We start from the raw sequence: 9,395 nt of genomic DNA on the forward strand, positions 1-9,395 counted from the left end.
GGTGGATTTCTCCGTGTTGCTTTTTCCCCAGGCCTCCACGCCCTTGTGTGTTTCTTTTGCTTAAAGATTGCCACCTGAAGCCAGCCTCTCTTGCCCATCTTCCTCAGTTTCAGAGGGTAGATATTTCAGGGTTGCTTTTTCCCCAGGTCTCCACGCCTTAGTGTTTTGTTTTTGCTTAACGATTGCCACCTGAGCTAGCCTCTCTTGCCCATGTTCCTCAGTTTCAGAGGGTAGATATTTCAGGGTTGCTTTGTCCCCAGGGCTCCACGCCTTTGTGCTTTGTTTTTGCTTAAGGATTGCCACCTGAGGTAGCCTCTCTTGCCCATCTTCCTCAGTTTCAGAGGGTGGATTTCTCCGTGTTGCTTTTTCCCCAGGTCTCCACGCCCTTGTGTGTTTCTTTTGCTTAAAGATTGCCACCTGAGCTAGCCTCTGTTGCCCATCTTCGTCCGTTTCAGAGGGTGGATTTCTCAGTGTTGCCTTTTCGCCAGCTCCCCACGCCCTTGTGTGTTTCTTTTGCTTAAAGATTGTCACCTGAGCTAGGCACTGTTGCCCTGCTTCCTCAGTTTCAGAGGGTACCTTTTTCAGGGTTGCTTTTTGACCGGGTCTCCTCGCCATTGTATTTTTTTATCTTATTTTTTTTGCTTAAAGATTGCCACCTGAGCTAGCCTCTGTTGCGCTTCTTTCTCAGTTCTAGAGGGTAGATTTCTCCGTGTTGCTTTTTCCCCAGGTCTCCACGCACTTCCTTTTATTTTTCCTTAAAAATTGCCACCTGAGCTAGCCTCTGTTGTCCATCTTCGTCGGTTTCAGAGGGTAGATTTCTCACTGTTGCTTTTTTGCCAGGTCTGCACGCCCTTGTGTTTTTTTTCTGCTTAAAGGTTGCAACCTGAGCTAGCTTCTTTTGCCCATGTTCGTCAGTTTCAGAGGGTGGATTTCTCCGTGTTGCTTTTTCCCCAGGTCTCCACGCCCTTGTGTGTTTCTTTTGCTTAAAGATTGCCACCTGAGCTAGCCTCTGTTGCCCATCTTCGTCCGTTTCAGAGGGTGGATTTCTCAGTGTTGCCTTTTCGCCAGCTCCCCACGCCCTTGTGTGTTTCTTTTGCTTAAAGATTGTCACCTGAGCTAGGCACTGTTGCCCTGCTTCCTCAGTTTCAGAGGGTACCTTTTTCAGGGTTGCTTTTTGACCGGGTCTCCTCGCCATTGTATTTTTTTATTTTATTTTTTTTGCTTAAAGATTGCCACCTGAGCTAGCCTCTGTTGCGCTTCTTTCTCAGTTCTAGAGGGTAGATTTCTCCGTGTTGCTTTTTCCCCAGGTCTCCACGCACTTCCTTTTATTTTTCCTTAAAAATTGCCACCTGAGCTAGCCTCTGTTGTCCATCTTCGTCGGTTTCAGAGGGTAGATTTCTCACTGTTGCTTTTTTGCCAGGTCTGCACGCCCTTGTGTTTTTTTTCTGCTTAAAGGTTGCAACCTGAGCTAGCTTCTTTTGCCCATGTCCCTCAGTTTCAGAGGGTGGATTTCTCCGTGTTGCTTTTTCCCCAGGCCTCCACGCCCTTGTGTGTTTCTTTTGCTTAAAGATTGCCACCTGAAGCCAGCCTCTCTTGCCCATCTTCCTCAGTTTCAGAGGGTAGATATTTCAGGGTTGCTTTTTCCCCAGGTCTCCACGCCTTTGTGTTTTGTTTTTGCTTAACGATTGCCACCTGAGCTAGCCTCTCTTGCCCATGTTCCTCAGTTTCAGAGGGTAGATATTTCAGGGTTGCTTTGTCCCCAGGGCTCCACGCCTTTGTGCTTTGTTTTTGCTTAAGGATTGCCACCTGAGGTAGCCTCTCTTGCCCATCTTCCTCAGTTTCAGAGGGTGGATTTCTCCGTGTTGCTTTTTCCCCAGGTCTCCACGCCCTTGTGTGTTTCTTTTGCTTAACGATTGCCACCTGAGCTAGCCTCTGTTGCCCATCTTCGTCCGTTTCAGAGGGTGGATTTCTCAGTGTTGCCTTTTCGCCAGCTCCCCACGCCCTTGTGTGTTTCTTTTGCTTAAAGATTGTCACCTGAGCTAGGCACTGTTGCCCTGCTTCCTCAGTTTCAGAGGGTACCTTTTTCAGGGTTGCTTTTTGACCGGGTCTCCTCGCCATTGTATTTTTTTATCTTATTTTTTTTGCTTAAAGATTGCCACCTGAGCTAGCCTCTGTTGCGCTTCTTTCTCAGTTCTAGAGGGTAGATTTCTCCGTGTTGCTTTTTCCCCAGGTCTCCACGCACTTCCTTTTATTTTTCCTTAAAAATTGCCACCTGAGCTAGCCTCTGTTGTCCATCTTCGTCGGTTTCAGAGGGTAGATTTCTCACTGTTGCTTTTTTGCCAGGTCTGCACGCCCTTGTGTTTTTTTTCTGCTTAAAGGTTGCAACCTGAGCTAGCTTCTTTTGCCCATGTCCCTCAGTTTCAGAGGGTGGATTTCTCCGTGTTGCTTTTTCCCCAGGCCTCCACGCCCTTGTGTGTTTCTTTTGCTTAAAGATTGCCACCTGAAGCCAGCCTCTCTTGCCCATCTTCCTCAGTTTCAGAGGGTAGATATTTCAGGGTTGCTTTTTCCCCAGGTCTCCACGCCTTTGTGTTTTGTTTTTGCTTAACGAGTGCCACCTGAGCTAGCCTCTCTTGCCCATGTTCCTCAGTTTCAGAGGGTAGATATTTCAGGGTTGCTTTGTCCCCAGGGCTCCACGCCTTTGTGCTTTGTTTTTGCTTAAGGATTGCCACCTGAGGTAGCCTCTCTTGCCCATCTTCCTCAGTTTCAGAGGGTGGATTTCTCCGTGTTGCTTTTTCCCCAGGTCTCCACGCCCTTGTGTGTTTCTTTTGCTTAAAGATTGCCACCTGAGCTAGCCTCTGTTGCCCATCTTCGTCCGTTTCAGAGGGTGGATTTCTCAGTGTTGCCTTTTCGCCAGCTCCCCACGCCCTTGTGTGTTTCTTTTGCTTAAAGATTGTCACCTGAGCTAGGCACTGTTGCCCTGCTTCCTCAGTTTCAGAGGGTACCTTTTTCAGGGTTGCTTTTTGACCGGGTCTCCTCGCCATTGTATTTTTTTATCTTATTTTTTTTGCTTAAAGATTGCCACCTGAGCTAGCCTCTGTTGCGCTTCTTTCTCAGTTCTAGAGGGTAGATTTCTCCGTGTTGCTTTTTCCCCAGGTCTCCACGCACTTCCTTTTATTTTTCCTTAAAAATTGCCACCTGAGCTAGCCTCTGTTGTCCATCTTCGTCGGTTTCAGAGGGTAGATTTCTCACTGTTGCTTTTTTGCCAGGTCTGCACGCCCTTGTGTTTTTTTTCTGCTTAAAGGTTGCAACCTGAGCTAGCTTCTTTTGCCCATGTTCGTCAGTTTCAGAGGGTGGATTTCTCCGTGTTGCTTTTTCCCCAGGTCTCCACGCCCTTGTGTGTTTCTTTTGCTTAAAGATTGCCACCTGAAGCCAGCCTCTCTTGCCCATCTTCCTCAGTTTCAGAGGGTAGATATTTCAGGGTTGCTTTTTCCCCAGGTCTCCACGCCTTTGTGTTTTGTTTTTGCTTAACGATTGCCACCTGAGCTAGCCTCTCTTGCCCATGTTCCTCAGTTTCAGAGGGTAGATATTTCAGGGTTGCTTTGTCCCCAGGGCTCCACGCCTTTGTGCTTTGTTTTTGCTTAAGGATTGCCACCTGAGGTAGCCTCTCTTGCCCATCTTCCTCAGTTTCAGAGGGTGGATTTCTCCGTGTTGCTTTTTCCCCAGGTCTCCACGCCCTTGTGTGTTTCTTTTGCTTAACGATTGCCACCTGAGCTAGCCTCTGTTGCCCATCTTCGTCCGTTTCAGAGGGTGGATTTCTCAGTGTTGCCTTTTCGCCAGCTCCCCACGCCCTTGTGTGTTTCTTTTGCTTAAAGATTGTCACCTGAGCTAGGCACTGTTGCCCTGCTTCCTCAGTTTCAGAGGGTACCTTTTTCAGGGTTGCTTTTTGACCGGGTCTCCTCGCCATTGTATTTTTTTATCTTATTTTTTTTGCTTAAAGATTGCCACCTGAGCTAGCCTCTGTTGCGCTTCTTTCTCAGTTCTAGAGGGTAGATTTCTCCGTGTTGCTTTTTCCCCAGGTCTCCACGCACTTCCTTTTATTTTTCCTTAAAAATTGCCACCTGAGCTAGCCTCTGTTGTCCATCTTCGTCGGTTTCAGAGGGTAGATTTCTCACTGTTGCTTTTTTGCCAGGTCTGCACGCCCTTGTGTTTTTTTTCTGCTTAAAGGTTGCAACCTGAGCTAGCTTCTTTTGCCCATGTCCCTCAGTTTCAGAGGGTGGATTTCTCCGTGTTGCTTTTTCCCCAGGCCTCCACGCCCTTGTGTGTTTCTTTTGCTTAAAGATTGCCACCTGAAGCCAGCCTCTCTTGCCCATCTTCCTCAGTTTCAGAGGGTAGATATTTCAGGGTTGCTTTTTCCCCAGGTCTCCACGCCTTTGTGTTTTGTTTTTGCTTAACGATTGCCACCTGAGCTAGCCTCTCTTGCCCATGTTCCTCAGTTTCAGAGGGTAGATATTTCAGGGTTGCTTTGTCCCCAGGGCTCCACGCCTTTGTGCTTTGTTTTTGCTTAAGGATTGCCACCTGAGGTAGCCTCTCTTGCCCATCTTCCTCAGTTTCAGAGGGTGGATTTCTCCGTGTTGCTTTTTCCCCAGGTCTCCACGCCCTTGTGTGTTTCTTTTGCTTAACGATTGCCACCTGAGCTAGCCTCTGTTGCCCATCTTCGTCCGTTTCAGAGGGTGGATTTCTCAGTGTTGCCTTTTCGCCAGCTCCCCACGCCCTTGTGTGTTTCTTTTGCTTAAAGATTGTCACCTGAGCTAGGCACTGTTGCCCTGCTTCCTCAGTTTCAGAGGGTACCTTTTTCAGGGTTGCTTTTTCACCGGGTCTCCTCGCCATTGTATTTTTTTATCTTATTTTTTTTGCTTAAAGATTGCCACCTGAGCTAGCCTCTGTTGCGCTTCTTTCTCAGTTCTAGAGGGTAGATTTCTCCGTGTTGCTTTTTCCCCAGGTCTCCATGCACTTCCTTTTATTTTTCCTTAAAAATTGCCACCTGAGCTAGCCTCTGTTGTCCATCTTCGTCGGTTTCAGAGGGTAGATTTCTCACTGTTGCTTTTTTGCCAGGTCTGCACGCCCTTGTGTTTTTTTTCTGCTTAAAGGTTGCAACCTGAGCTAGCTTCTTTTGCCCATGTTCGTCAGTTTCAGAGGGTGGATTTCTCCGTGTTGCTTTTTCCCCAGGTCTCCAGACCCTTGTGTGTTTCTTTGGCTTAACGATTGCCACCTGAGGTAGCCTCTGTTGCCCATCTTCCTCAGTTTCAGAGGGTGGATTTCTGAATGTTGCTTTTTCCCCAGGTCTCCACGCCCTTGTGTGTTTCTTTTGCTTAACGATTGCCACCTGAAGCCAGCCTCTCTTGCCCATCTTCCTCAGTTTCAGAGGGTAGATATTTCAGGGTTGCTTTTTCCCCAGGTCTCCACGCCTTTGGGTTTTGTTTTTGCTTAACGAGTGCCACCTGAGCTAGCCTCTCTTGCCCATGTTCCTCAGTTTCAGAGGGTAGATATTTCAGGGTTGCTTTGTCCCCAGGGCTCCACGCCTTTGTGCTTTGCTTTTGCTTAAGGATTGCCACCTGAGGTAGCCTCTCTTGCCCATCTTCCTCAGTTTCAGAGGGTGGATTTCTCCGTGTTGCTTTTTCCCCAGGTCTCCACGCCCTTGTGTGTTTCTTTTGCTTAACGATTGCCACCTGAGCTAGCCTCTGTTGCCCATCTTCGTCCGTTTCAGAGGGTGGATTTCTCAGTGTTGCCTTTTCGCCAGCTCCCCACGCCCTTGTGTGTTTCTTTTGCTTAAAGATTGTCACCTGAGCTAGGCACTGTTGCCCTGCTTCCTCAGTTTCAGAGGGTACCTTTTTCAGGGTTGCTTTTTGACCGGGTCTCCTCGCCATTGTATTTTTTTATTTTATTTTTTTTGCTTAAAGATTGCCACCTGAGCTAGCCTCTGTTGCGCTTCTTTCTCAGTTCTAGAGGGTAGATTTCTCCGTGTTGCTTTTTCCCCAGGTCTCCACGCACTTCCTTTCATTTTTCCTTAAAAATTGCCATCTGAGCTAGCCCCTGTTGCCCATCTTCGTCGGTTTCAGAGGGTAGATTTCTCAGTGTTGATTTTTCCCCATTTCTCCACGCCCTCGTGCTTTTTTTTTTTTATTTCCTTAAATGTCGGCGCCTGAGCTAGCTTCTTTTGCCCATCTTCGTCAGTTTCAGCGGGTAGACTCTCCGCCTGCCTTCGACAGGCCCTCTGGACTGGAAAGCTTTCCTCCTCCCGTCATCACGGTCCTTCTCGGATGACGTGCCTGGTTTCGGTTTGACCGTCCCCGCCCGCCCTGATTTTCTAAGTCCTCCCGGGAACCCCGGGGGCGCTCCAGCCGCTCCGGGAAGCGGCGGCCTCCCGGCCGCACCGGCCCAGCCCGGCCCGGGCCGCCCCCTGGCCTCTCTGGGGGGAACTCTCCCCTTCCCCTTCCCGGTGATCGCCCGAGAAACCTTTTCCGAGTCCCCCTCCTGCGGCTGGGGCTGCGCCTTGGCGGCCGGGAGCCCGCGGGCGGACGCCCCGGGGCCGCACTGGGCCGGGAGGCTGGGTCCGAGGGGGCTCCAGGACGGGATCGGGCGGCCCGGCGGCCCGGCTGTGCTCCCCGGCGGGCCCGCGCTCCGGCTCCGTCCCGCTGAGGCGGTCGTCGGTCGCCGGGTGCCACCTGGCGGCCGCTTTTATATCGTCTCTTTCCTCCGGAGCTCCGGCGACGCGGGCCAAGGGACGGGACTCGGCCGCGGTGACCGAGGCAGAGTCCCGGGAGGCCGGCGTCGCTGGCGGGATCTGGCCCGGTGGCGCCGGGGCGTGAGCGCGACGCCCGCTCGCCGGAGATTGGAGGTGCAGGCTACTGAGGGAGGTGGCTGTCGCCGCGCCGCCCGGTGCCGGCCGGGGTGTGGGGCCTCCCGGACGGGTCGACCAGCAGCCGCCGGTGCCCCTCCGTCCCCGGGAGGGGGTGGGGGGCCGCCGCGGGGGAACGGGCGAGGGAGCTCGTCCCGTGCCCGGCCGTCGTCCCGAGGGCGGCCCGGTGGTCGGGCCTTCCGCGTCGCCGATCCCCTTTCCGCGCCCCGCTCCGGAGGTGGGCGACCGGCCGGGGCCTTGCGGGGGAGGCCCGTGGAGGGCGCGACGGGCTCGGCCGCCGGGCTGGCCTTTTCCCCACTGGTCTTCCGAGTCGACCGGCTCTGGCGGTGGGGACCGGGCCCGGTCCTCGGATGCCTCCTCCTCCGTGGCAGTTTTTTTTTCCAAGTCCCGCCCTGGAGAAGAGCGTGGACCGGCCCCGGGAGCCCTCGAGGGCGGGCCGGGGAGGGCGTCCCCGGCCCGGACGCGTGCCCGGGGTGGGTCCGGGCCGTCGGACCGGACTTCTCTCTCCGAGTTTCGCGGGTCGCGTCTTTGTCCGGAGGCGGGAGGGGGCCGGCTCGAGGCGTAGGTGGAGCCCCGGCTGAGGGACGGGAGCCACGGTCCCGCCCCGGGCCCGGTCGCCGGAGGCGCCTCCGCGGAATTCTTTTCTAAGTCCTGACCCGGCGACTCAGAGGGAGGGACCGACCGGTCCCGGCCCGCGCGGGCGGCCCGGGGAGGCTGTCCCCGGCTCCCCCTGCCGCCACGCTTCTGGGGTCGACCAGATGGCCCCGGGAGCTCCGGGCCTGGTGGCGATGGGGTCGTGCTTGGGGTCTGGTGGCCGTGGCCGTGATCCAGGGGTTCCCCTGGTGATCCGTGGGTGGGCCCCGTCTCCGGGCGCGGCGATTCTTGCCCCCGAATGGGTGGTTTTGTGCCGCCAGATAAGTGCTGACACGCTCTGCTCGGGTGACAGTCGCCCGAGAGCTTCCGGGTGCCTGGATGCGTGTGCGGGGAGGGCTCCGGGCTCTGGCCGAGAACCGGACGCCCGTTTCCACCCCCGCCGCTTGAGCCGCCCGCTGGGGCCTGCGCGCCGGCTCTTGTGCGTTCCAGGCGCCCCCACGACCGTGGTGCCACCTCCGGTCTCTGGTACCCGAGGGCGGCGGGGTTAGGGGCGCGGGGTCCTCTACCACGTGCACTCCCTGCCGCCGGCACCCGGGTGCGGTCGCGACTTACCCCATCCCACCGGCTCCGTGCCAGTGCGTGTCAGGCGTTCTCGTCCTGGGGTCGTCGCCCGCGCTTGCTGGAGGAGGAGAGGGGTCGGTGAGGCTGAAGCAGGCTCCTCCGCTCGCTGTCCTCGCCGGCCTTCCCTTGCTCGGGGGTCCCTCGCGTTATGCTGCCGACCGATGTGGTGATGCTGTGCTCTCCCGGGCCGGGCCTAAGCCGTGCCAGACGAGGGACGGACGTTCATGGCGAACGGGACCGCTCTTCTCGCTCTGCCCGCGGGTCCCCTCGCCCGTTCTCCCCCGCTGCGAGTGGCGTGTGGGAGGCGGCAGGGGTGCGGAATCCGGCCCGACCTCGCTCCCCCGCCCCGTGCCTCGTGGCGTGGGCGGTGTCGGGGTCTCCGTGACGCGGCGGATGCTCTGCCTGTGCCTCTTGGCTGTGTCTCGCGGGCGGCCCTCCCCGCGGTGGGGCGGGCCGTGTTGCCGCCGCGCCGCGCGCCTTCCCGGGCGCGTGAGCGCGTTCCCCAGGCCGTTGGCGGTGCCCCTGGAGCGTTCCAGGTCGTCCCTCAGGCGCCCGAGGCCGAGTGGCGGTGTCGTTCCCTGTTCCCGTCGGCCTCCTCAGGTAACCACTGCGCTGGTGTGTCTGAGGAGCGGGGGGGTCGAGTCGGTAAGGGAGGCGTGCCCCTCGTCCCCCTCGGGGGGGACGGGTGCCTCGTCGCCCCCCACGGCGTGCCGTGTGGGGGCGGGCAGGCTCGGGCGCGTGCCCGCGCGTTCCCCTTGCTGGGGTTTCCCCGCGGGTGTGGGAGTGACCGTGGCGGGCCGAGCCAGCGGCGTGGCGCTGGCTCTTTGGTTGGGAGGTGCTGTTTGATCGGCACCTCCGTCCCAGTCTCTGCCTCCCTTGGTCTCTCGGCCTGAGGGGAGGCACTGACTTGGGAGCCGCACAGGGGCCTTGTAGATCCCTAGCTAAGCCCAGTGTGGCCAGAGATGGCGAGCCCGGGGCAGCGCGGGCTCGCGGCCCTGACCACGGACGCTCCGACTTGCTCTAGGCCTTACCTCTACCGCAGACCCCTCCTGCATTGCGTGGCCATGGTGTCTGTAAGCGCCTTGGTGGGCCCGATGGCGGACGATGGGCGGGGGCGACACGCCCTCGGTGAGAAAGCCTTCTCTAGCGATCCGAGAGGGTGCCTTGGGGTACCGGACCCCCCAGCCGCCGCCCCTCCTTTGCGCGTAGTAGCCACGGACGCCACCACCGTGGCGCGTGGGCAGAGCTGCTCTTTGCCTACCGC

This window comes from Equus asinus, unplaced genomic scaffold (assembly GCF_041296235.1).
Source record: "Equus asinus isolate D_3611 breed Donkey unplaced genomic scaffold, EquAss-T2T_v2 contig_231, whole genome shotgun sequence".
NCBI classification, from domain to species: domain Eukaryota; kingdom Metazoa; phylum Chordata; class Mammalia; order Perissodactyla; family Equidae; genus Equus; species Equus asinus.